Source organism: Mytilus edulis, chromosome 6, assembly GCF_963676685.1.
Source record: "Mytilus edulis chromosome 6, xbMytEdul2.2, whole genome shotgun sequence".
NCBI lineage: Eukaryota > Metazoa > Mollusca > Bivalvia > Mytilida > Mytilidae > Mytilus > Mytilus edulis.
In genome coordinates, this window is record NC_092349.1 from 6,059,749 (window position 1) to 6,087,417 (window position 27,669).

General features: G+C 32.9%; 1 protein-coding gene across 2 annotated transcripts in view; it reads right to left on the reverse strand.

Moving 5' to 3' along the window:
* The window catches only part of LOC139527018 (ankyrin repeat domain-containing protein 50-like), a 28,905-nt gene extending 6,009 nt beyond the window's left edge, over positions 1 to 22,896 (reverse strand). The window contains exons 1-4 of one of the 2 annotated variants that reach the window (XM_071322256.1): positions 22,713 to 22,896; positions 11,865 to 12,143; positions 11,008 to 11,237; positions 10,400 to 10,673 (exon numbers count right to left, since the gene is read on the reverse strand). The gene's annotated coding sequence lies outside the window, so the exon portion shown is untranslated. Of the gene's footprint in view, positions 1 to 10,371; positions 10,674 to 11,007; positions 11,238 to 11,864; positions 12,144 to 22,712 lie in introns of both variants that reach the window. The other variant, XM_071322257.1, reaches the window with a different exon arrangement.
* Between the last annotated feature and the right edge of the window lie 4,773 nt (positions 22,897 to 27,669).

The window sequence follows — 27,669 nt, forward strand, 5'->3', positions numbered from 1 at the left end:
ACAAACACACTTATTTAGGTATTCCATTGGACCAGATAGAAGACAGATAAAAAATATGGAGACAGCTACCCACCAGAAAGCCCACAACTTTATCAATTCAACACCTTCTGTTACAAGCATGTTCAGTAATGGTACAAAAGTTGACAATGTGGCTAAACTAAAGCAGATGTACTTTTTGTCAACTATGTATGATGGCTGATTATTTATCTTGAACTATATAAAATTGTGATGAATAAATATTTGAACCCCCCTTATCTTCTATTTTACTAGTAAAAATGGTTATGTAGGTGCTTGAAGGTATGGAATCATTGTTGTGTTTTAACAAAAAAGGTAGATATGCAGTTTAACAAACACAAAAAATCCTGCGTATGTCGATAAAAAGGTCTATAAAAAATCTCCAGTTTTGAGGCCCAAACTCCAGCTGAAAATTTCCAAATCTCCAGTTGTGGCTTGACAACTCTGTCACATGTATATAAGAATGAGTTTTTGTTGACCAAACTAGTCAATCAAAAGTTTTACTCTTGATTCACTTTCAATGTTGACATTCTTTTCCTTTCAATAACTGAACATGCTTTATTCATGTGTAACCCATATCTATCTAAGGAGTTCAATTGGAATTCAGATTAGTACAGATTCAATTAAGTCGGAATATTCACTTGCAAACGAATAACTTATCAGCGATGTTTTGTAGCTTATTTTGAAAAAATGAAGCAAATTGGCTGCTAAAAGCAATTAATTATTTCACTATTTTGATTCAAAAACAGTCATATATCTCGTATTTAATGCCCCCTTAAGCAACCAGCAATCAATCAATCTAAAGTTCATTGTGATGTTCATCACACTTTTAACCTAGCTCTTATATTTTTCACAAAAGCAGCCAAAAGTGCAAAAACTAGAGAAACTAGATATTTATGGGGCAATTACTCAAAACAGATTGAAATTTTTTATGTATTTTCTTGGAGGATACATCTCTTGTTGAACTGATTATTTTTTACTAACGTGAATTTTAACTATAACTATATTAAAAAATCAAAGAACCTTTGTGAGCAGGCTCACATACCCCACACTGCCACATTGTCACTGGACAAACAAATACCACCAGATCCTTAGTTCAAAGACCCATAACTCAAAAAGTGTCAACTGATAAAAAACTTTTTACAGGTATGCACATTAACATATTATGTCCTCATTAACTACAATGTTTTATAAAATTCTGTTGTGTGGTTTCAGAGGAGTTGCAATTACAAACTGTTGCAGTAGTATATTTAGGCCAAAATTCTTAGTTCAAAGGGGCATGTATAACTCCTAGAAAAAAAATTGAATCATAATTTCCTGTTGATATGCACATCTACATAGTATGTCCTTATTATAGATCTTCAAGGTTTCAAGAAATTCTACTGTGTTGTTTGAGAAGAGTTGCGATGACAAACTGTTGCAGTAGTACCGTATAGTGGGTTATTTTCACGGGTGTAAAATTTCGCGATTTTCATTGAATAAGGTATACGAAATATTTTGGTGTATTCAAAACTTTTATCAATACATTTGCATGTGCCATTTTAAATTGGCGGAATTTGTTTTGGGGATTTTGTTCCATGCGCGAAAATAGGTGAAAATTTTCATTCCACGAAAATAACCCGCTATACGTACACTATATTGAGGCAAATAAGTTCAAAGGGGAGCAACTCCTAGGAAAGAATTTGAATCATAATTTCCTGTCAATATGAACATCTACATAGTATGTCCTTATGATCTACAAAGCTTCATGAAATTCTGTTGTGTGGTGTCAGAGGAGTTGTGATGACAATAACAGGTCTGACGGATTGACAGACAGACAGATGGACGGATCAAAAACATTATATATGCACATCTACATAGTATGTCCTTACAATCTACAAAGCTTCAAGAAATTCTGTTGTGCGGTTGCAGAGGAGTTGCGATGACAACAACAGGACTGATGGATGGACAGACAGATGGACAGTTCAAAAACATTATACCCTCAACAACTTTGGTGCGTGGAGTATAATAACAACAGTGAAAATTATTGGTTTTCACCTTTATTTCAGGGGCAATATTCCCATATGCCATGATGATATGGTCATGATGGTCTTCAGATTATCCTCACACTTTTTAGGTGGATAGAACTTGCTATTCCGAAGATTTTAGCATGTTTCAAAAACGTTTTCAACCTAGATCTTACAGTCAGTCAGGGTCACTACTTGTACAAGTTATTTTTAACAAGCATTCTGTGAATATTGCATGGCAATACATAGTCCCTTACCGGTTAAAAAATTCACTGTATTGGAAAAAAAATTTAACTAGATCTAAAACTTGCCATGGTGTAAACTATATAACAAATGTCAATTCAATATCTTCAAGTATGACGAAACAAGAATGTGTCCACAGTACACGGATGCCCCACTCGCACTATCATTTTCTATGTTTAAAGGACTGTGAAATTGGAATAAATTCTCTAATTTGGCATTAAAATTAGAATGATCTTATCAAAGGGAACATGTATACTAAGTTTCAAGTTGATTGGACTTCTACTTTATCAAAAACTACCTTGACCAAAAACTTTAACCTGAAATTTGCACTATCATTTTCTATGTTCAGTGAACCATAAAATTGGGGTCAAAACTCTAATTTGGCATTTAAATTAGAAAGATCATATCATAGGGCACATGTATACTAAGTTTCAAGTTGATTGGACTTCAACTTCATCAAAAACTACCTTGACCAAAAACTTTAACCTGAAGCCAAAAACTTTAACCTGAAATTTGCACTATCATTTTCTATGTTCAGTTAAGAAATAATTGATGCCAGCTATACTTTATTGTAGTTTTAACATGGGTAGGCATTATATTCGTGATTATTTTTGCCAGAGCGATAGCGAGGGCTAAAATAACACGAATATAATGCCTACCCATGTTAAAACTACAATAAAGTATAGCTGGCATCAATTATTTCGATTCTGATTAGGACAATTACGGTAATTTCTATGTTCGCTGTGTATAGGTGCACAGTATTTGTGTAGGCTCTTCCATCAACCTTCCTGTCGATTTTTATCCAACTAGTTCAAACCAGTTTAATTTCGCAAAGTTGTTAATTTCTAAAATTCAAAATTGAAACAGAAATTAACAAATTAATTTATTAACCATTGTTAACTAAAACACTATTTGTGTCATAATATAACAGAAAAGTTATATTACAACAGTCTTTTCCTTTGAGGTCAATTTCTGACACGCACATTTTCAAGTCAGTTGTCAATGGCGGTGGACGCACAAGGAGAATCGGGTAGGTCTTTATTTACTAAATTAATCGTAAATATTCCGCCGGTTAATATTGTAGCATTGGTAAATATGTTCATATCTGATAGAGGATTCCTTGATAAAGTTTTGCTGACAATCGAGACTTGGCAGAAGGGGCCCTTTCAGTTTGACAGATCTCCATTCATACTTGCGGTGGCTACACCTTGTAAAGTTGGTGCCCTTTGTGCATCTGACGGTTTCAAATGCTGTATAACATGATGATTAAAATTAATACTGGGTGACAATCTTGTTGCATTTGTAAAATGGATTGGAAACCTTGGTGGTATATTGGTAATTACGCCTATTTCTTTTTATAGGAGAATGGGGTTCGATTCCCTGCTAGGGTCAATCCATTTTATCAGAAATATGAAACAATTTTGTCATTTCAGTACAACAGTAATAATAACCTATACTTTATTTTATATTTTATCGTCGGAACATATGTTTCAATGAAATTATTATATACAATGACATGCCTTTTTAACAGGAGAGATGAAACGTATTTTTCAGAGGGAGGGGTTTTGAAGTTAGAACAGCCAACATGAACGTTGTGGTATCTAGGTCAACTATGACAATTACGATTTGTAACACATTGTTGTTATTGTAAAAGTATTAGTAACAAAATGTGTATCATTTTAGTGTTTGAAAGTGCTTTAATTTAAGGAAATACATTAAATGCATACCAATTTGACGAAATTTATTTTTCTGCCGTAGTCAATATACGCATGTGTAAACTAATTTTATTGGATAATAAAGTATGGTTTCTTTACAAAGCTAAAGAAGCACGTCATATTAGAATGAACCGTAAAATTGGGGTCAAAACTCTAATTTGGCATTTAAATTAGAAAGATCATATCATAGGGCACATGTATACTAAGTTTCAAGTTGATTGGACTTCAACTTCATCAAAAACTACCTTGACCAAAAACTTTAACCTGAAGCCAAAAACTTTAACCTGAAATTTGCACTATCATTTTCTATGTTCAGTGAACCGTAAAATTGGGGTCAAAACTCTAATTTGACATTTAAATTAGAAAGATCATATCATAGGGCACATGTATACTAAGTTTCAAGTTGATTGGACTTCAACTTCATCAAAAACTACCTTGACCAAAAACTTTAACCTGAAGCGGGACAGACGGACGGACGAACGAACAGACAGACGGACGGACGCACAGACCAGAAAACATAATGCCCCTACTACTATCGTAGACGGGGCATAAAAACGTGCAGAAAACTGAATATTTAAGTGAATTTTATAAGTCAAAGGACCACAACTCTGCAAAAAATCTTCAGACCGGAACAAAATTCGAACTTAATCTGTAACTTATCATGATATTATATTTTTAGCTGTAATCGCCATGACTGTATGAAAATCACAAACCTTATAGTTGACATACTTGAACAAAACAAAACTTTGGTTTCAATATATTGGTATGTCTATAGAGAAGATGATTTTTCGAGAACAACAGATTATAAAATAAAACAAAACCTGTATTTACACCTATGTTCTATTTTATTAATGCCAGCCATGTAGACAGTATGACCAGACTTCATTCTTAAACTAGATTATGACTGTCACAAAGTTTTGTTCTATGTTGCTAATTTGTAAATTTTAGAGAAGAATGTTTTAAACAAATATAAATCAATTGTCTTAAAAACATTTGTTAGACAGTCTTTCCCCTCTGAGACATGAATAATTGATGTCTTTGATTGATTGATTGGTTGATTGATTGATTGATTGATATGTACATAGGTACGTAGGTTGGTTGGTTGGTTGACTGATATACTACATGTACTAATTAAACCCATGGGATAGGGTTTCTTTGAACAAGCGAAAATGAAAAAAAATGCGATCTTGGACCCTGTATTAAACAGATTTATTGATTAGTTGGTTGGTTGGTCGGTTGATTGATTGATTGATTGAAAGTCTGCGTGGCACTCTCCCTCTCTTAGCGAGGCCTAGGACTTAAAGTCGATATTCTGACCGTCGACGTTGCTGTGTACTTATACATCCTGCACTCCCAAAATGGAGGGCCTAGGGATATCCAAATAAATAAAAGTTCTTACATCTTCTTTTATTTTAAATTTACTCTTTTTCCTTTTGGAACTCATACTTTGTGGTTTCTTTAACTTGCTGTGTGTGCATTTTGTTTGAGCTTGTAGGAAAAAACTGAGTCACATTTTGTCTTGGAAGTTTCACTTTCTATATTTGGATACAGAATTTTTTATTTTAATTTAAGGTTCACGCACACAAAGGTGTTTTGAAGAATGTGATGTTCAAATATATACGTGTGGAGAATATAAATTTCTTTTCTAAGGAGACCGCTGAGCAGGGCACATGTGTATTGATCGAAGAAATACGATCACTTTTGGTTTTCTGATTTACAGTTCATTGATGACGGATCATGCATGAATCTTACATACACATGTTTACGGGAGCAAATAATTGTATTTTAATGCATTTTTACTAATTTGATTGTAGGAATTCAGCAATATTTACGAATTAAGGAGCAATTTCTATGTCACTGAAATTTATTTCTCAATCAAGCGCACCGCTCCTAAGGGGGACTTTTTTTCTTGAGTTATTTTATATATTTTACAGGTTAACTATTGTTGTTCAATGCATTCACACAAACAGTGGAGGATGATGGACCTTGGTTGATAAATCACAATAAGATGCATGTAAACATTAAGATATCTTCAAAGTTTGAGGCTGTAATTAGTTCATTTTGTTCATTTTCCTGTTTCAGTGGCATGGAACCCCTAAAACAAGGACGCTTACCATTTTGACAAAAACCTTCAACTAATATCGAGTTGCGACTAACATTTCGGTCTAATTTTTTTATACAGCTTACAGTTCATGTGATTCAAAAACATAACAACAAATTTATTTGCTAAAAGCCTGATAACTCCTATAAAATTTCATCAAATCAATTCGAACCAAAATAGACAAAAATTCCTGAGGATGTAACAAACAATAAAGAAAAAGAATTTTGTCGATTTCTTTTTTGAAAATGTACACATATGAAAATTTACAAAGCAAATTGTTTGGCTTAGGGAGCTACCATTTGATTTTTATGGGGGGCTAGGATAAAAAATTTTGTCCTGCATTCTTTTTTAGTTGTAATCTCTGTCCTGCCTTTTTATTTTTCACTCTATTCGGTCCTGCTTTTTTTTTAAAGTTTATCCTGACTATTTTTACATAAATTGTCATCCTGACTTTTTTTTTTTGCAAGTGTCTCATCCTGCCTTTTTTTTTTACTCAAAACTCCTGTCCTGCCTATTTTTTTCAAATTTCATCCTAGCCCCCCCCATAAAAATCAAATGGTAGCTCCCTTAGCAGGGTGAAATTTAAAAGGGCATAAACTGTATGATAAAATATAAGAAATATCTAAGCGACATAGACATATTGCGAAACAAAAATTTATTGCAAGAACAAAATTTGACGGAATAAAAAAACAAGAGGCTCTCAAGAGCCTGAATCGCTCACCTGAATTTTTTTGGCTTAATCTCATATCAATGATTATTTTGGCTTTTCAATTTATTTAAATGTTCTTTGAATCGTCCTATTTTCTTCAAAAGCAAAAAAAAAATCATTTTCTCCTATGTTCTATTTTAGCCATAGGAGCTATGTTTCTTGACATACAAGGAAATGAAATATGAAATTTATACTAGATACTCTGAAACTCTAAAACTCATTTAGCCTAAGTTTGGCTGAAATTGATACAGCAGTTTCAAAGGAGAAGATTTTTTAAAGTAAGTCAACATGATGAACAAATTGTGAAAAAAGTCTTTAAAGGGCAATAACTCCTTAAGAGGTCAATTGACAATTTTGGTCAATTGACTTATTTGTAGATCTTACTTTGCTTAACATTTTTGCTATTAACAGTTTATCTGTATCTATAATAATATTCAAGATAATGACCAAAAACTGCAAAATTTCCTTAAAATTACCAATTAAGTGGCAGCAACCCAACAATGGTTTGTTTGATTCATCTGAAAATTTCAGGGCTGATAGATCTTGACCTAATGAACATTTTAACCCCCTGTCAGATTTGCTCTAAATGCTTTCGCTTTTGAGATATAAGCCAACAACTGCATTTGACCACTATGTTCTATTTTAAGTAACGGCGGCCATGTTTTTTGACGGATCAAAAATCGAAGCACACACTTTGTGCAGGATAATCTAAGGAACAATCATGCTAAGTTTCATCCAAATCCATTCAGCAGTTTCAGAGGAGAAGATTTTTTAAAGTTAGCAAATATGATGAACAAATTGTGAAAAATTGTCATTAAAGGACAATAACCCCTTAAGGGGTCAATTGACAATTTTGGTCATATTAACTTATTTGTAGATCTTACTTTGCTGATCATTTTTGCTGTTTACAGTTTATCTTTATCTATAATAATATTCAAGATAATGACCAAAAACTGCAAAATTTCCTTAAAATTACCAATTAAGTGGCAGCAACCCAACAATGGTTTGTTTGATTCATCTGAAAATTTCAGGGCTGATAGATCTTGACCTAATGAACATTTTTACCCCATGTCAGATTTGCTCTAAATGCTTTCGTTTTTGAGATATAAGCCAAAAACTGCATTTGACCCCTATGTTCTATTTTAAGTAACGGCGGCCATGTTTTTTGACGGATCAAAAATCGAAGCACACACTTTGTGCAAGATACTCTAAGGAACAATCATGCTAAGTTTCATTCAAATCCATTCAGTAGTTTCAGAGGAGAAGATGTTTGAAAAATTGTTAACGACGACGACGACGGACGCCAAGTGATGAGAAAAGCTCACATGGCCTTTTAGGCCAGGTGAGCTAAAAATAATAATAGTAATCAGAAGAAATACAATAGGTCTTTCCACAGAAAAGTGGAAAGACCTGATAATAACCAATAGATAACAACAACTAACACCTAGTGACAAGAATAGCTATTTGTATGCTTTAGGTAAGCTTTAGAAGATAAAAAGCAAAAAATACAAGGAATGTATACATTAAATGTTTAACGTAAATTCCCTTGTTTCACATCCTTAGCTATATGGACCATAATTTGCTATTGGGCTCCGTTTCCTATAACTATAGAAAAGTGATAAAATGTGGATTACTGTAAGAAAAGTTGTAACTACATCTAAAGATGCCATTATTTTTATCAACATACAAGTGTGTGCTACTCTTCCCTAGAAAAAAAATTGAAATTAACAAATTTCAAAGATTATACGACCGTATTTGTGTGTCGTTTCTCGCGTTACTTTTTGCGTCTGAAGTGCATAACGCTGACTAATTTATAGATAATTGTCACCGGCAAATTCGTAATTTTTGCTTTAAAATAACAAAGAACATCGACCAATAAGAATAGTGAGAAAAAAATGCCGAGAACTATAAATATTTCTGTAGCAGGTGTAAGAACACTGTCGTTATTTTGGTTTCCCATTTCGTAACGCACATTTTAGATGGTTTAATCTGCTTTGTTGTAAAAGAATTCTTTGCAACAATATGCAAATACGAACTCTCGCGAGATGTTCAAACAGGTAAATGAGAGATGATTTACATTCTTGTTTTGTTCTTCGTAATAATTAAGTTAGAAAATGACGTTATCGTTATGCGTTACATTTCACACGAAACAGAAGTCCATTTATTTATTAAAATTGTTTTTGTCGTTAAGTTCTAATCATTTCCGGTCATACGTGAAACATGTGACTAACATGTGATCACGCCCTTACAGCCGGATATACGAAATACTAGGTCTAAACATTGTATTTGTTTCCAACGGGATGTAAGCAAACATAATCTGTAGGCTTGTTTCGTCTTGTTTAAAAAAGGAAAATACAATTTTCAAAGAGATTGCGCCGGGGGTCTATTATTTTTCCTATGTGCATAATGTTACATACGATCTTGTGTGAAAATAAATGCCCAATGACTTGACAAAATCGATTTCAGATTTGACCAACGTTTTAACACACTTTGTTTCCCAATAACGAAGTAAAGGGTCCTTGGAAAATTCAATCGAAATTACGTCTCCTATCATGGTGCCGATGTTCGTTGGATTGATTTAGCTTCAGCAGTAAATATTACTGGATATTTTAGGTGAATAAAGATAATTTAATACAAAATACATGTTAATGTACCGTTACACTTGGAATGTACAAAGTTGGTATCTTTGTCACAATTTTTAATTAATTTTTTTTATTCATGTTCTGCAAACACTTATCAGAAACGCAATAAACTTGTCAAAGGAAAAGTAAACTTTTACCATGCATGACTTGAAAGGAAGTACTTTATTGATTTTAGCCCACTAAAGTAGGTTAAAATGTGGAAACCATGTAGATGGTGTACAGCTCACAAATATCACATGGTGCCTATTTTAAAGATGCTAATTCCAAGTTAAAAGTTGTTTTCTTTACTGGATTTAAAGAATTTTACATTACCAATGATTTGGAATAAATTGTATATAACTGGAATTTCAAAACTAAATATAAATACATTTTTTTGGCTAAAACATCAAGATACAACGATTATGGTATCCTGTATCAATGAAGAAAATACGGAAATTCCTGAATAAATTGTACTAATTGTTTTCAAAACAAGCACATATTTAGGAGTTTTATAATACTGTTACATTTAAGATGGATTTTAAGAAAAAGTATACTGTTCAGATCATTTTAAGCAGATTTTGCAATAAAATAAAACTAAAAAAATGCTTTCGGTTTCTTATGGTTTCCTCTCGCGTTTAAAAAAAACTTTAATTTAACATTGAAAATAGATTTTAAATATTAACATGAAGCAAGTAACACTAGTAATGGTGTTCATATATGTCTTTTGAAATATATTGTGCAAAATAAAGAAAATAAAGATTGGTTTCCTGTTTTGTTTCCTGTCACGTAAACGGTGAATCAAAATGTATTAATTTTTTCTCGAAAAACTCAATTGTTCCATTAATACTATTCTAACATCAACACAACCCACAGAATAAAAGTTAAAGTTTTAGAACTTATAAAAAAGGATACAAAAAGAAACCAAAGGCCGAATACCAAATTATGGTCCATATAACTCTACAACCTTTGTCTAAATGAGTATAATGTACCTCTGATGTTCCACGGTATTGGGTCTTTCAAAAGTTCTGTCACCTCTGAGTGTTCAGTCTGTAAAGTAATGTGGGAAACTTGTAACTTCCTAAGATTTTCCGTCACTTCTGAGTGCTCCGCCCCTTAAATATCCACTGTTTGTCCTAATTCTTTTATCTTTTCCTGTGATTGTTTGATTTCCAGCATAATTTCCTGATTTGACTGATCTAAGATTTTAACCTTTAACTCTTGGCACTCTTGATTCATTGGCTGACCACCCAGTCTACTTACTGCCTACAAAAATATTTTGAAAAACAATAGTATTCAATCAAAACTCCATATATCTCAAAATTAATCTTAACAGACTTTTTCATTAATGAATTTCACACCCATCTAATTAGAAAAATTACCATTTGAAGTCACTGAGGCATGAGATAGGGAAAGCTCATACACTGCATCCCTATATCTTGTTCACTGAAAATTGTGAGGAAAAAAAATACATGTTGGATCAATGATTTTGAAAGAAGGCACCTATTAACATTTTCACTTGCGTTAGATCCCCTGGGCCCTTCATAACCTGTCAGTGATATATATAAAATCACTGATACTTAAGTTATGTAACACTTACATCAGATATATTACTCCATGCTGTATTGAAATCACCAGTGGCCATTTTGTTACTATCATGATGGGCTAATATATTCCTGTACCATTTAATCCTTGCTAGATCAGGTCCTGGAGTTGTCTCCACTGGTAGTGGTAAACTGTCAAAGCCATTGATTGGCTGAGAAACAGATGTCAGGTTTCTGATCAAGCAAATCATCAATGTTACATCAAATGTTGTGGAAACGGGAACACCTATAACATCGAAAGAATTATAATTAATAACATCTATAACATCAAAAGTAATAAAATCGGGTACACCGATAACATCAAAAATATTTGAACTAAGTTCACCTGTAACATCAGAAGTAATAGAATCAGGTACACCTATAACATCAAAAATATTGAAATTAAAAAGTAAAATCACAAAAATACTGAACTCATATCGGAAATTCCCTAATCACATGGCAAAATCAAATGACAAAACACATCAAAAAGAAATGGACAACAACTGTCGCATTCCTGACTTGTTACAGGCATTTTCAAATGTAGAAAATGGTGGATTATTTTCCTTGCACTAGATAATTATTTGTTTAAACTGAGACAACATTTTTAAATATACCATATATGCAACAGTATATTACCATAGACTGAAGATAAAGAAGAAGAAAGAAGCAACATTTTGAGGTGAATTCAATCACACATATACTCTCCATTTTAACATAAACTCATCATAGATACCAGGACTAAATTTTATATATACGCCAGACGCGGGTTTCGTATACAAAAGACTCATCAATGACGCTCAAATCCATGTTAACATGTTAAACTTAAATTCATTGCATTGGGGTTTTCTTATCCATATAACATGTATAAACATACCATTTCTTGGAAACAACAGATTCCATTGAGCCTGGTTCAAAACTCTCTTTAATTTTAAATCCTGAAGAGTGGTGTATTATGTATTCAGCGTTGAATGTAGATGAGTAGGTGGAAATTCTCTGTCAAAATAAGTACGGACTGCTCTTGGTGCCACTCCTTTCAATAACAAAGCTTAAGCGTACATAATTCTCTTCTTCTTCCAAAAGGGGTGCCATCATTCTAAAAATCCTTCTATTTACAATTGAAACCTATACCATTCTAAATATGGTCCATGCGGTCCTGAAAATAAAAAAAAATTCTACAAATGATAATTCAAAATAGCAAAACCTTAATCATCAACAGAGCAATAAGCTACATTTCCTTATTTAGAATATTGATAAGAGGATTTCACTCCTGCTGTGTAAATGTACGAGGAACAATGTGGTAATCTATAATACTTAAATAACGAGGTCCAATTTGTTGCATGACGCAAAAATGAAGAACCAAAGAATTCAACTTTATATATAACTTATATAGGACAATACTGTTGATTAAAAATTACACCATTCCAGGCCCTTTTGTTTTCCAAATAATTAGTATTACCAATAGTTAACAAGTTAAGGGTTGAATCCAATACCGAAAACAATAGACCACTTTCGAGTTCATCCGTCACTGAAAAAAACTCGTCAATTATGCACGCCTTTATGACGTCATTTACCAGATAGAGGTGATCGCCTGTATCCCTGCACTATTAAAGTTCATCAAGCGTCTAAGTGATCGTCATTGTGCAGGATAAACTAGAAATAATGTTTGTTTTGTAAGTACCTAATCACAATTCCCTAATGACAGCAGTGCTGATTTTCAATTATGAGAATTTAATTTGCCGAATAATTAGTGCAATTATAGTATAATAGTTTTCCAACCTCTCGCTCAACATTGGAACAGAAGTGGTGATGCACCTAAATGCACGAATGATGTTCACTAAAACCAGAGTTTTTGACGGAATGCATATAACTCAAAAGTTGTCTATAGCCATGTATCAAATGTACATGTTGTTTCAGGTTGTATGTATGTTCTGTATATTCCTCCTTTATTGGGAGCACTACCAAGGGTTATGATGTAAAGGCGGACATTAAGCATGTGCACTGTACAGTACAGATTTAATGTGAGCATTTGCCTTCCCAGTTGTAGTAAGAAAATAAGAATGGGCCCAAACAGATAGATCTTGAAACAGAGAAAAATGCTCTTTTTTGGGATGTTGTCTCTTTGACTCATTCCTCATTTCCATTCTCAATTTTATTTTAAAACTGTTCACCTTATAATCAGCATGACTTTTTCAGATGACAATACAAATACTAAAACTCCAGACTAAACATCAGCTATAGGCGTTACGGTATGTACTTTAATTCAGTCATATCACGGGTGTGTTCTGGTATCATACATTTTACAGTCCTGCTTGGATTTAAGACAACAGACTACTGGATTTTCTTACTATAGATCAACTGATATGTCGTACTGTATTAACAAAATCAAAACAGTGTTGTCAGTTAACAGGTTAAGAGATAACATAGTCCCAAAGGTGACAAAACAATTCAAACCAAAGAACAATTTACTACCCCACATTGCCCCAGCTAGCAGATTACACTTTTTTTTCATCTTACCATTTTTACTTAACATGCTAAAGCAGTGAACAAAAACCCAATAATTAATGTTTCAAATCAGCACGGAAGTAAAATATGTTGATACAGGAAGAAAATTGGATTGTCAACTCTTATTTCTAGTTATTTTGACTGAAAGAAACATGATACAAGCAGAGCTCCAGATAAGCTGCGTATTTGCGTGATCACGCAATACAAATAATAAAAAACCCAATGCAATTGCCAATTGCAGGGTTCAATAACCCAATTAATTCAAAGGAAAACCCAATTATATTCCAAAACCATGAGTTCTCAACCCTTTTATTGACTACCATTTGCGTTATTTACCCTTATCTGTTTACAGTCGTCGCGTAAACTATTTTCATAATATTTATAATTGGAAATTTCCTTTCGTTCTAAAAATAGATCCCTGCATCAAGTAGCTGAAATGGGTCCCTGTTAGAGTTTTCTGTTGCTCAATAGGTACACGTGTTTTTGAAAACATTTTGATCTTCTCGGCGTTTATCCAATTAGCGTGTGTCATGAAGTTATATTTTTTTCGCATTGCTCGGGATTTATCATAACATACATTGAATTAAAACAAAAGTGAATGTCCGGTAAAAATATTGAATAGAAGCATGTTTTCTGCTTCTTTTGAAAAGCTTAGGGAAAGTTATGATGATAACAAGACTCACCCAGTGTTTTTAGGAAGCGTCCATCGAACAAACAGGCGTGTGTGCGTACCTTAACGAGAACATTGCTAATAAAAGCAGGGTTTCCTCAAAAACGAAATCAGTTAGTGGAAAAAGTGAAAGGCCAAATCAATTATGACATGATAAAGCATCAGAAACCAAAAGTTCTAATAAAAGACAACTAAACCCAGATTTATGAAAATTGGAATGAAACAAAAACATTCAAGTATAATTAGAGTTTATATACTATTTTTTTTCATTTTACGGTTAATTAATGAATACACACACGCACTGATCTCAGAATTTATTATATAAAGGTATAAGACGAGTGCCTGTGAATACACATATATATCCGTTTTTTTTCTTACAGTTTATATGAGAAAATACAAAACTGGCAGAAGGTTTGTAACGGAACACAAATTAAACCTATAATTGCTTCTCAGTCAATAAACCAAATAAAACAGCTAGCAAATAACCCTAACCCTAACCCTAAACCAAATAAAACAGCTGAACAAAGAAATAAACATATTTAAGATGGAAAAAAATCTAGGGTTGATATTGCCTAAATATTCATTATTGTGTTGATGAAAAAACCCAATACATTAAGGAGCTTGGTGGTGAAAAACCCAATTTCATATTAACATGAGGGGTGAATTGGAATTGATAATGCAATCAAAAAACTTTATCACCCAATTATATAAGAAAATGGTGGGTAAAAAACCCAATTTGTGAATTCTTATCTGGAGCTCTGTACAAGTACCAAATCATGAAAAAGAGGGTAAAATTATTTTTAAATATTTTGACAATACATGGACTACAATATCATGAATATATCTATATTAAGTTAAGTAAGTTAGCTGTTTCTCGTGTATGAATTAAGTTAAATTATGTCCCCTGTACATAATAAATTTAATAAACTTTTTGTGCTTTTTCGGGGTCAGAAAATTAAACCAATTCATGACCTTTGCTTTGAAAATAAATAAACTATCTAATCAATCTGACATACAACATTGTACAATGGTAATGACATTCTTTGTCCCAAATAATGATCTCATGTATGTAAAGAAACCCTTAATGCTAACTCTATTTCTCCAAAATATGGGGGCTCATTGATTAAGTAAAGACCCCTAACCACTTACTTGTCCACAAAAAGTTCATGCTGGTGGCATGTTACCACAGACCTTCAAATTAAACCCAAAGAAATCTAATATAGCTGTACTTGTGTGTCGCTCACCTTGGTCTATGTGAATATTAAAGGAAGCAGATGGATTCATGACAAAATTGTATTTTGGTGATGGTGATGTGTTTGTACATCTTACTTTACTGAACATTCTTGCTGCTTAAAATTATCTCTATCTATAAGGAACTTGGCCCATTAGTTTCAGTGGAAAATGTAAGTAAAAATTTACAAATTTTATGAAAATTGTTAAAAATTGACAATAAAGAACAATAACTCCTAAGGGGGTCAATTGACCATTTCGGTCATGTTGACTTATTTGTAAATCTTACTTTGCTGAACATTATTGTTGTTTACAGTTTATCTCTATCAATAATAATATTCAAGATAATGACCAAAAACAGCAAAATTTCCTTAAAACTAACAATTCAGGGTCAGCAACCCAACAACGGGTTGTACGATTCATCTAAATATTTCAGAGCAGATAAATGTTGACCTGATAAACAATTTTACCCCATGTCAGATTTGCTCTAAATGCTTTGGTTTTTGAGTTATAAGCCAAAAACTGCATTTTACCCCATGTTCTATTTTTAGCCATGGCGGCCATTTTGATTGGATGGCCGGGTCACTTGACACATTTTTCAAACTACTAACCCAAAAGATGATTGTGGCCAAGTTTGGATTAATTTGGCCAAGTAGTTTCAGAGGAGAAGATTTTTGTAAAAGATTACTAAGATTTACGAAAAATGGTTAAAAATTGACTATAAAGGGCAATAACTCCTAAAGGGGTCAACTGACCATTTCAGTCAATTGACTTATATGAAAATCTTACTTTGCTGAACATTATTGTTGTTTATAGTTTATCTCTATCTATAATAATATTCAAGACAATAACCAAAAAGAGCAAAATTTCCTTAAAATTACTAATTCAGGGCCAGAAACCTAACAACGGGTTGTCCGATTCATCTGAAAATTTCAGGGCAGATAGATCTTAAACTGATAAACAATTCTACCCCATGTCAGTTTTGCTCTAAATGCTTTGGGTTTTGAGTTATAAGCCAAAAACTGCATTTTACCCCATGTTCTATTTTTAGCCATGGCGGCCATCTTGGTTTGATGGCCGGGTCACCGGACACATTTTTCACACTACTAACCCAAAAGATGATTGTGGCCAAGTTTGAATTAATTTGGCCCAGTAGTTTCAGAGGAGAATATTTTTGTAAAATATTACTAAGATTTACCAAAAATGGTTAAAAATTGACTATAAAGGGCAATAACTCCTCAAGGGGTCAACTGACCATTTCAGTCATGTTGACTTATTTGTAAATCTTACTTTGCTGAACATTATTGCTGTTTACTGTTTATCTCTATCTATAATAATATTCAAGATAATAACCAAAAACAGCAAAATATCCTTAAAATTACTAATTCAGGGGCAGCAACCCAACAACGGGTTATCCGATTCATCTGAAAATTTCAGGGCAGATAGATCTCCACCTGTTTAACAATTCTACCTTGTCAGATTTGCTCTAAATGCTTTGGTTTTTGAGTTATAAGCCAAAAACTGCCTTTTACCCCTATGTTCTATTTTTAGCCATGGCAGCCATCTTGGATGGTTGGCCGGGTCACCGGACACATTTTTTAAACTAGATACCCCAATGATGATTGTGGCCAAGTTTGGTTTAATTTGGCCCAGTAGTTTCAGAGGAGAAGATTTTTGTAAAAGTTAACGACGCCGGACGCCAAGTGATGAGAAAAGCTCACTTGGCCTTTTAGGCCAGGTGAGCTAAAAACCAGAGGCTCTAAAGAGCCTGTGTCACTCACCTTGGTCTATGTGCATATTAAACAAAGAACACAGATGGATTCATGACAAAATTGTGTTTTGATGATGGTGATGTGTTTGTAGATCTTACTTTACTGAACATTCTTGCTACTTACAATTTTCTCTATCTACATGATCTATAATAAACTTGGCCCTTTAGTAACAGAGGAAAATATTTTGTAAAAATTTACAAAAAATTTACCAAATTAATGAAAAATTAAAATTTGACTATAAAGAGCAATAACTCCTTAAAGGGGTCAACTGACCATGTTGGTCAGTTTGACTTATTTGTAGATCTTACTTTGTTGAACATTATTGCTGTTTACAATTTATCTCTATCTATAATAGTATTCAAGACAGAGCTCCAGATAAGAATTCACAAATTGGGTTTTTTACCCACCATTTTCTTATATAATTGGGTGATAAAGTTTTTTGATTGCATTATCAATTCCAATTCACCCCTCATGTTAATATGAAATTGGGTTTTTCACCACCAAGCTCCTTAATGTATTGGGTTTTTTCATCAACACAATAATGAATATTTAGGCAATATCAACCCTAGATTTTTTTCCATCTTAAATATGTTTATTTCTTTGTTCAGCTGTTTTATTTGGTTTAGGGTTAGGGTTAGGGTTATTTGCTAGCTGTTTTATTTGGTTTATTGACTGAGAAGCAATTATAGGTTTAATTTGTGTTCCGTTTCAAACCTTCTGCCAGTTTTGTATTTTCTCATATAAACTGTAAAAAAAAAAACGGATATATATGTGTATTCACAGGCACTCGTCTTATACCTTTATATAATAAATTCTGAGATCAGTGCGTGTGTGTATTCATTAATTAACCGTAAAATGAAAAAAAATAGTATATAAACTCTAATTATACTTGAATGTTTTTGTTTTATTCCAATTTTCATAAATCTGGGTTTAGTTGTCTTTTATTAGAACTTTTGGTTTCTGATGCTTTATCATGTCATAATTGATTTGGCCTTTCACTTTTTCCACTAACTAATTTCGTTTTTGAGGAAACCCTGCTTTTATTAGCAATGTTCTCGTTAAGGTACGCACACACGCCTGTTTGTTCGATGGACGCTTCCTAAAAACACTGGGTGAGTCTTGTTATCATCATAACTTTCCCTAAGCTTTTCAAAAGAAGCAGAAAACATGCTTCTATTCAATATTTTTACCGGACATTCACTTTTGTTTTAATTCAATGTATGTTATGATAAATCCCGAGCAATGCGAAAAAAATATAACTTCATGACACACGCTAATTGGATAAACGCCGAGAAGATCGAAATGTTTTCAAAAACACGTGTACCTATTGAGCAACAGAAAACTCTAACAGGGACCCATTTCAGCTACTTGATGCAGGGATCTATTTTTAGAACGAAAGGAAATTTCCAATTATAAATATTATGAAAATAGTTTACGCGACGACTGTAAACAGATAAGGGTAAATAACGCAAATGGTAGTCAATAAAAGGGTTGAGAACTCATGGTTTTGGAATATAATTGGGTTTTCCTTTGAATTAATTGGGTTATTGAACCCTGCAATTTGGGGCAGCAACCCAACAAACGTTTTTCCAATTCATCTGAAAATTTCAGGGCAGATAGATATTGACTTGATAAACAATTTTACCCACTTGTCAAATTTGCTCTAACTGCTTTGGTTTCAGAGTTATAAGCCAAAATCTACATTTTACCCCTATGTTCTATTTTTAGCCATGGCACCTATCTTGGTTGGTTGGCTGGGTCACCGCACACATTTTTTAAACAAGATACCTTAATTATGATTGTGGCCAAGTTCGAATTAATTTGGCCCAGTAGTTTCAGAGGAGAAGATTTTTGTAAAATATTACTAAGATTTACCAAAAATGGTTAAAAATTGACTATAAAGGGCAATAACTCCTCAAGGGGTCAACTGACCATTTCAGTCATGTTGACTTATTTGTAAATCTTACTTTGCTGAACATTATTGCTGTTTACTGTTTATCTCTATCTATAATAATATTCAAGATAATAACCAAAAACAGCAAAATATCCTTAAAATTACTAATTCAGGGGCAGCAACCCAACAACGGGTTATCCAATTCATCTGTAAATTTCAGGGCAGATAGATCTCCACCTGTTTAACAATTCTACCTTGTCAGATTTGCTCTAAATGCTTTGGTTTTTGAGTTATAAGCCAAAAACTGCCTTTTACCCCTATGTTCTATTTTTAGCCATGGCAGCCATCTTGGATGGTTGGCCGGGTCACCGGACACATTTTTTAAACTAGATACCCCAATGATGATTGTGGCCAAGTTTGGTTTAATTTGGCCCAGTAGTTTCAGAGGAGAAGATTTTTGTAAAAGTTAACGACGCCGGACGACGCCGGACGCCAAGTGATGAGAAAAGCTCACTTGGCCTTTTAGGCCAGGTGAGCTAAAAACCAGAGGCTCTAAAGAGCCTGTGTCACTCACCTTGGTCTATGTGCATATTAAACAAAGAACACAGATGGATTCATGACAAAATTGTGTTTTGATGATGGTGATGTGTTTGTAGATCTTACTTTACTGAACATTCTTGCTACTTACAATTTTCTCTATCTATAATAAACTTGGCCCTTTAGTTACAGAGGAAAATATTTTGTAAAAATTTACAAAAAATTTACCAAATTAATGAAAAATTAAAATTTGACTATAAAGAGCAATAACCCCTTAAGGGGTCAACTGACCATGTTGGTCAGTTTGACTTATTTGTAGATCTTACTTTGTTGAACATTATTGCTGTTTACAATTTATCTCTATCTATAATAGTATTCAAGATAATAACCAAAAATAGCTAAATTTCTTTAAAAATTACCAATTTGGGGCAGCAACCCAACAACCGTTTTTCCAATTCATCTGAAAATTTCAGGGCAGATAGATATTGACTTGATAAACAATTTTACCCACTTGTCAAATTTGCTCTAACTGCTTTGGTTTCAGAGTTATAAGCCAAAATCTACATTTTACCCCTATGTTCTATTTTTAGCCATGGCACCTATCTTGGTTGGTTGGCTGGGTCACCGCACACATTTTTTAAACAAGATACCTTAATTATGATTGTGGCCAAGTTTGGTTAAATTTGGCTCATTAGTTTCAGAGGAGAAGATTTTTGTAAAAGATTAAAAAATTTACGAAAAATTGGTAAAAAATGACTATAAAGGGCAATAACTCCTTAAGGGGTCAACTGACCATTTTGGCCATGTTGACTTATTTGTAAATCTTACTTTGCTGAACATTATTGCTGTTTACAATTTATCCCTATCTATAATAGTATTCAAGATAATAACCAACAAGAATGTGTCCAAAGTACACAGATGCCCCACTTAATTGCACTATCCTTTTCCAGGGTTTCCCCTGGGTCAATTATTTTTTTCGCCACCTCTTTCGCCAAAACAATATATTTTTCGCCACTTTTATTTTTTTCGCCAAGTAACATAAATATATTTTTCCTGTTGTGCCCTTTTGTACTAAGAAGTAATTTTTACAACAAAACAAAAGCTTTTATCACATGAAATTGATCCCTCATTTCATGTGAAGTCATTACATTGAAGGGTTACTCTCATTCGAGGGGTTGTTCCCAGCCTTTTGGATAGATTTTTTCACAACAACAGTTTTCTTTTCTTGACCATCGTAGATGAAAAAGTTGAGACGTACAACTATGCTTGAAACACGTGCATGTGTCACTCAAACGACTTTATTAAAGTCAAAGGATAAAAGAATTAAAGTTTTAAATTGGAAATTTTTCTTGCTTTTGAACAATTTTCGTCACAACAACAGCTTTCTTTTCAAAACTATCTTTAAAGGGAGAGATGTCAAAAGTTTGCTTCAAACACGTGCGTCGCAAAGATGTAAATAAATTCTGTATGTGACATTTATAGCGGAAGCCATTTGACCATATTATTTTGTGAAACAATTCAATCAACACCTTTATTAATTAGTCCTTTGTTGTCGATAGCTATAAAATGCAATCAGCTGATTATTGATTTTCTGACTAAATCTTAATGAGGTCGAGGTGAATTCCGAGTATTGTCTGATCGGGTAAAGCCCGAGAAACTCGATAAAAGTAAATAAACAAGATGGAGGAAAATAAATCGGTTTATATATTTCTTTCGCCAAATTCTTTCGCAAATGACGAATTTTTATCGCCACAATTATTATTTTTTCGCAAATTGCGAAAATGGCGACCGCCAGCGGAAACCCTGCTTTTCCATAATCCATGGACTGTAAAAATTGGGTAATAATCTAATTTGTCATTAAAGTTTGAAAGATTATACTACAGGGAACATATGTACTAAGTTTCAAGTTGATTGGACTTCAATTTCATCAAATTCTACCTTGACCAAAAACTTTAACCTGAAACTCCCACTTTCATTTTCTATGTTTAGTGAACCATGACATTGGGGTTAAAAGTCTAATTTGGCTTTAAAATAAGAAAGATCATATCATTTATATAAGCAACAAGAAGTATTAAGTTTCAAGTTGATTGGACTTCAGCTTCATCAAAAACTACCTTGACCAAAAACTTTAACCTGAAACTCCCACATTCATTTTCTATGTTCAGTGGACCGTGAAATATGTGTAAAAAGTCTAATTTGGCTTTAAAATTAGAAAGATCATATCATAAGCAACAAGTGTACTAAGTTTCAAGTTGATTGGACTTCAGCTTCATCAAAAACTACCTTGACCAAAAACTTTAACCTGAAACTCCCCTTTTCATTTTCTATGTTCAGTGGACCGTGAAATTGGGGTCAAAAGTCTAATTTGGCTTTAAAGTAAAACATTTGTATGACCAAACCATGCTGATAACGTATACACCTGTTTGTGTGTTGAATAGGGGCATCCATGAAGGATACACGTGAAGAATAATACTAAATTTTAGGAAGTTTATTTCTAATTTCTTCTAAGGTGGGAAATTCCTGTCCATAAATTTATAAACATATTTATGACAATAATGAACACGTTGTGATTTATTTTCATGTGATCTGGAATATTTACGTAATGTAAACAGGTTACGCAAACCGTCGGCTACTTCTGTGTTTCTTAGCCTGCTTCGCAAGTGTTTTGGGTGATTTTAATTACCGATCTCCTCGCCGTTTTTTATTTTTAATTTACAATGATTTGTCTGCACCTCTTTTTTGTTTCTTTTCTCGCAGAAAACTGTAAATTCACGTACCATTTCTGCCCTTTTTTGGCCCCAAATTCCTAAACTGTTAGGACCATAACCCCAAAAATGAGTCCCAACCTTTCTTTTGTTGTTTTAAAAATTAAACATAGATTTCTATTTACTTATACTAAAGTTATTGTCCGGAAACCAACTGTCTTCGGACGACGACGACTGATATCAATATAAAATGAATGTACGACCGCAGTTTTTTTTTTTGTTTTGTGCGGTCGTATAAAAATGTAGTACTTTATGATCATGATGATAGAAGGACGAGTTGGAGAAGGTACGAGTTGACATCATTTCCGAGGACGAAGACATGTCAAATCGAAAGTTTATGTTTTATGTATACCTTATCATCTGTTACAGTCTTGTTAAATTAAATTTATTTTAACAGCTGCTGCTGTAAATCTTTACTTTGACTGTACACACTGTTAAAAAATCTCCCTCACGTTGATTAACAAACAAGTTACAACAAATCGGATAATTCTGCTCCCTCCAGCGGTCTACTTCTTTTACTGGTATCCGATCGTTATGGACAAATAGCCATACTCACTGACATTTTACGCAGGGAACCAACACAAGGATTTTACATGTGTGTATGTGTAATCCTCCGTTATTCAGAGCACCCCCAAGGGCATAAACAATAACCTCCTTCTTTGAGCCTTGTTGTAACACTTGTACATATCTATGTAAAGCAAAATTATATCCGGGTGAAATTTGATCCGGTGGAAAAAATGTCACAGTAGTTGTTGTCATTTTTTATCCGGAGGAAAATATTTCCCTGGGATATTTTTTCCTTTGCCGTGAAATTCTATCTGGGTAGTTAACTTATTGAATAGTTATTAGAAAAAAATTATCCTTTACAAATACTATGAAATAATAATAGTGTATTTGAAATAAACCTATTTTGTAAAAAAAATGTATTATAATGGGAATTATTTCACAAATTTTCATTGAAAAAATTTCCTGTAAAAAATCAAGTAAATATCTTTCTTTTAAAAAGAAAATTATCATTAAACATAAAAAAGAAAACCAGAAATAATTTCAAAGATCGTAATTGTGAAATAATATCATGATTAGATAAGGTAAGTGAAATACATGTAAAAGTGAGTTGTTTTCAGATCTCAGTACAAATATAAATTAAAACGTAAAGGTAGAAATATAGTTGCATTACAACTGTTAACAGTAATGGAAGAATTTGATTATGATAATATTTTTAACTATATAAATAGTCTGGGGACAAAGATGTTGTTGTTGGTTATATGGATATCAGATAAATTATAGCATAACAATAAATTAGAACAATAGCAATTTTAACAGCTGGATAGTATTTACCTGTGAAATGTTATCTGTCTTATTAAAAATTCATGTTGTAAGTCATCTTGTTATATAAATGAATATATAAAAAATAAGATTCAAAAGAAAATTTCACTATGAAATAGATTCAGGAATGTATTATATATTAACATCTGTAAAATATAAATTGCTCATAATTACCTCCCTTTGATAAATTATGCAAATTTGTTCTACCTTTGTGAACCATTTTATAATTAAAGTCAGGTATATATTGATTGCAATTAGCTCACATACTATAGTTAATGGGACTATATTTCAGAAGGTTCTGTGATATATGATACGGCAAATATATACCGGTACATACTATCCGCATAACATAGATAGATTTTCACTCCTCTGGAAAAATTCAACCTGTGAAATACCATGCCTGGAAAAAAAATACCGTTTTAATAAAATATCACAGAGGAAGAAATAAACCGTTACAAATATCTACACTTGTATGATATAATATATTGTATAAATGTGTATCATTGCCACCGGAAATTGGATACCAACGTGGCGGAGAGAGAAAGGAGAAATACAATAAACAAGGCACACCACTGTCCCAAGTTAAGGGAGGGTTGCGCCGTCACAATTATCACATTTGTATGTGTAAGTCCTAATTAAGACACGAGTCTGGGTCAGTACGCTACTTAAGTTACGATTTTCCTTAGTAAACACTAAAGTTAAGAAAACTCCGCCCTTTTTTCTAACTGAGTGGTATGCATAAAAAATCTTAAACTAATATGATATTTCCTTTAATAGTAAAACTTAGTTGTTTAAAGTCACGCCCGCAAAACTCAAGTGGTATGCATAAAACCCCTGATACTTAAAAAACGCCGAAGATTACACTTATTTAGTATTAGCTTAATTAGTTATAATAGAGCTACTAAAAGTACCTTAAATCTGAGACTACTATAACACATATATAGTACGTAGTCTCAGCTTAAATGTTCAAAAATAGGTAAAACCAGTCGATGCTTTTTTCACGCGGCAAAACATAGATAGAATTATATAGCTACCAGATGCATCATCACCATTTAATTGATTAATAATTATAACTCATATAATAGCATGAATAGTTCGTTTGTTAATTGCTAAATATTAACGACCAATGTAGTTTTCTTTAAATCATGAGGTCACAATGGGAATTTCAGACTGGGAAAAATTTTAAAGATTATTTGTAGAAAAAAATCTTTTAAAACCAAGGGCAGAGAATTATACTAAATTTGATGGGACAAAAATACCGAACTCCAAGGGAAATTTCAAACGGAAAGTCGATCCTTTATGAAAAGGCAAAATCAAAAGCTCAAACACATCTATAACGAATGGAAAACAACTGTCATATTCCTGACTTGGTACACGTATTTCCTTATGTAGAATATGAAATGGTGGATTAAACCTGGTTTTATAGCTAGCTAAACCTCCATGTATACGACAGTCGCAAAGAATTCCATTATGCTGACAACATTGTTTGTGCAAAACTAACAGACATAATATTAGGTAAAAACTTAAAAAATTGGGGTTCAACAGTCAACATTGTTATATAATCTTAATCAATATAAAAACAAATAACTGTTTCAACAAAGAAAAATAAAATGCCATATAGATAAAGTATATAGGCAAAAATGATAGACAAGAAAATTGGGGAATTTAACACGTAAATAAGATGATGAACAACGTTAGTATTTAGAATCTACATTTCAAGACCATCATGATCATTGTGAAGTTGATACGGAATATTTATCCACAAGGTCTTGGTATCTTCCAATGAACTTTTTTAGAAACAGGAAGAGACGTTCTTTGACATACCCTTGGCTCATCAACTTTCTGCTCAGACACTGATGACGTTTTATAAAGTCTGAATAGCAACTGCAAGCTCTTGAATACCGAATTAGTTGAGAAATGTATGTCCCATTTGCAGGTGAAGTTGGTTTATTTCTGCTACGTTGCGGAAAATTTATAATTTTAAAATTAAAATCGTCTCGATTGTCATAGAGTCTGGTATTGAGATGACCACTTTTGTCAAATTCGAGGTATAAATCTAACAATGAGGCGAAGGAAGCCATGTCTGTTGTTTCTTTAATTTCTTGTTCTCCAGTCTGGAAGATATATTAATGGAACCCGATCAGAAAAGTTTGGATTGTTAATGGAAATCACATCATTAAAATATCTGAATGTGAAATTAATTAAATGATCGGGCTTCTTTGGATTTCTTGTATTTGACAAGTGTGTGCAGGAACTCCGGAGGCCCGACTCATGTGAAAATAAGAAGAGGTCGGCAAGGAGAGGCGCACAGTTCGTTCCCATAAGAATGTCGATAACTTGTTGAAAAAGTCTGCCTCCAAATTCAACTTGATAAATATGTTGTCAATGAGAAAATCCATCACATATATACTGATCACTTGACAATGTTCCGATGTGTAGCAGGTACTGTTAACAAAATATGCTGTATGGTATCCCAAAGCAAAAAAAAATAAAGCGCATGCTGCCATTTTTGTCGAGCCTGTGACTTTTGTCGCAAAAGCGAGACCGTGAAAGCTATTCTACATTCCGTCGTCGGCATCGTCGTCGGCGGCGTCCACAAATATTTACTCTGTAGTTAAAGTTTTTGAAATTTTGATTACTTTCTTAAACTATATATATATCCTGGAATTTTACAAAACTTGGACAGAAGCTTGTTTATGATCAAAAGATAGTATCCAGAAGAAAAAATTGTAAATATTTATTTCTGTTTTTCCGTATTTTACTTATAAATGGACTTAGTTTTTCTGCCAGTTAACATTACATTCACTCTGTGCTTAAAGTTTTAAAAATTTGAATAACTTTCTTAAAATATCCTGGATTTCTACCAAACTTCGACTGAAGCTTGTTTATGATCATTAAATAGCATCCAGAAGTAAATTTTGTAAAAAAAAAATCCTGTTTATCCGTATTTTCCTTATAAATGAACTTAGTCTTTCTGCCAGTTAACATTACATTCACTCTGTGGTTAAAGTTTTTAAAAAATATAATAACTTTCTTAAACTATCCTGGATTTATACCAAGCCTGTTTATGATCAAAAGTTAGTATCTGGAAGGAAATTGTGTAAACAATTATTTCCTGTTGATCCGTATATTACTTATAAATGGACTTAGTTTTCTTCCAGTTAACATTATCAACATGGTCTTGGTATTTTCCAGTGAACTTTTTTAGAAACGGGACGAGAGGTCTTTTGACACAACCTTGGCTCATCAACTTTCTGCTCAGACACTGGTGACGTTTTATAAAATCTGAGTAGCAACTGCAAGCTCTTGAATACCGATTGGGTTGAGAAATGTATATCTCATTTGCAGGTGATGTTGATATATTGCTGCTAAGGTGGGGAAAATTTATAATTTTAAAATAAAAATCGCCTCGCTTGTCATAGAATCTGGTATCTGTTGTTTCTTTAATTACTAGTTCTTTATAATATATTGGTGGAATCCGATTAGAAAAGTTTGGATTGTTAATAAATGGAAAGAACATTATGAATATATCTGAATGTGAAATTAAATTATCGGGCTTCCTTGATTTTCCTGTATTTGACAAGTGCATGTCTGCAGGAACTCCGATTCATATGAAAATAAGAAGAGGTCAGCAAGGAGAGGCACACAGTTTGTTCCCATAAGAATGCCGATAACTTGCTGAAAAAGTCTACCTCTAAATTCAACAAATATGTTGTCAATGAGAAACTCCAGCATATATATACTGATCACTTGTTCCTCTGTGTAGCATGTTTTACCTTATTGTTAATTATTAACAAAATATGCCGTAGTGTATCCCAAAACAATAAATTTCTAGCGCATACTGCCATTTTTATATTGAAAAGCATTGTGGGTTATTTCTTTTAGACGATTTTTCAATTTCACATTGGGAATGGTGGTAAATATGCAGGGTTGAAAAATAATAAGTTTTGATGTAATTAATTTCAGAGAGAGATCGAGATTAA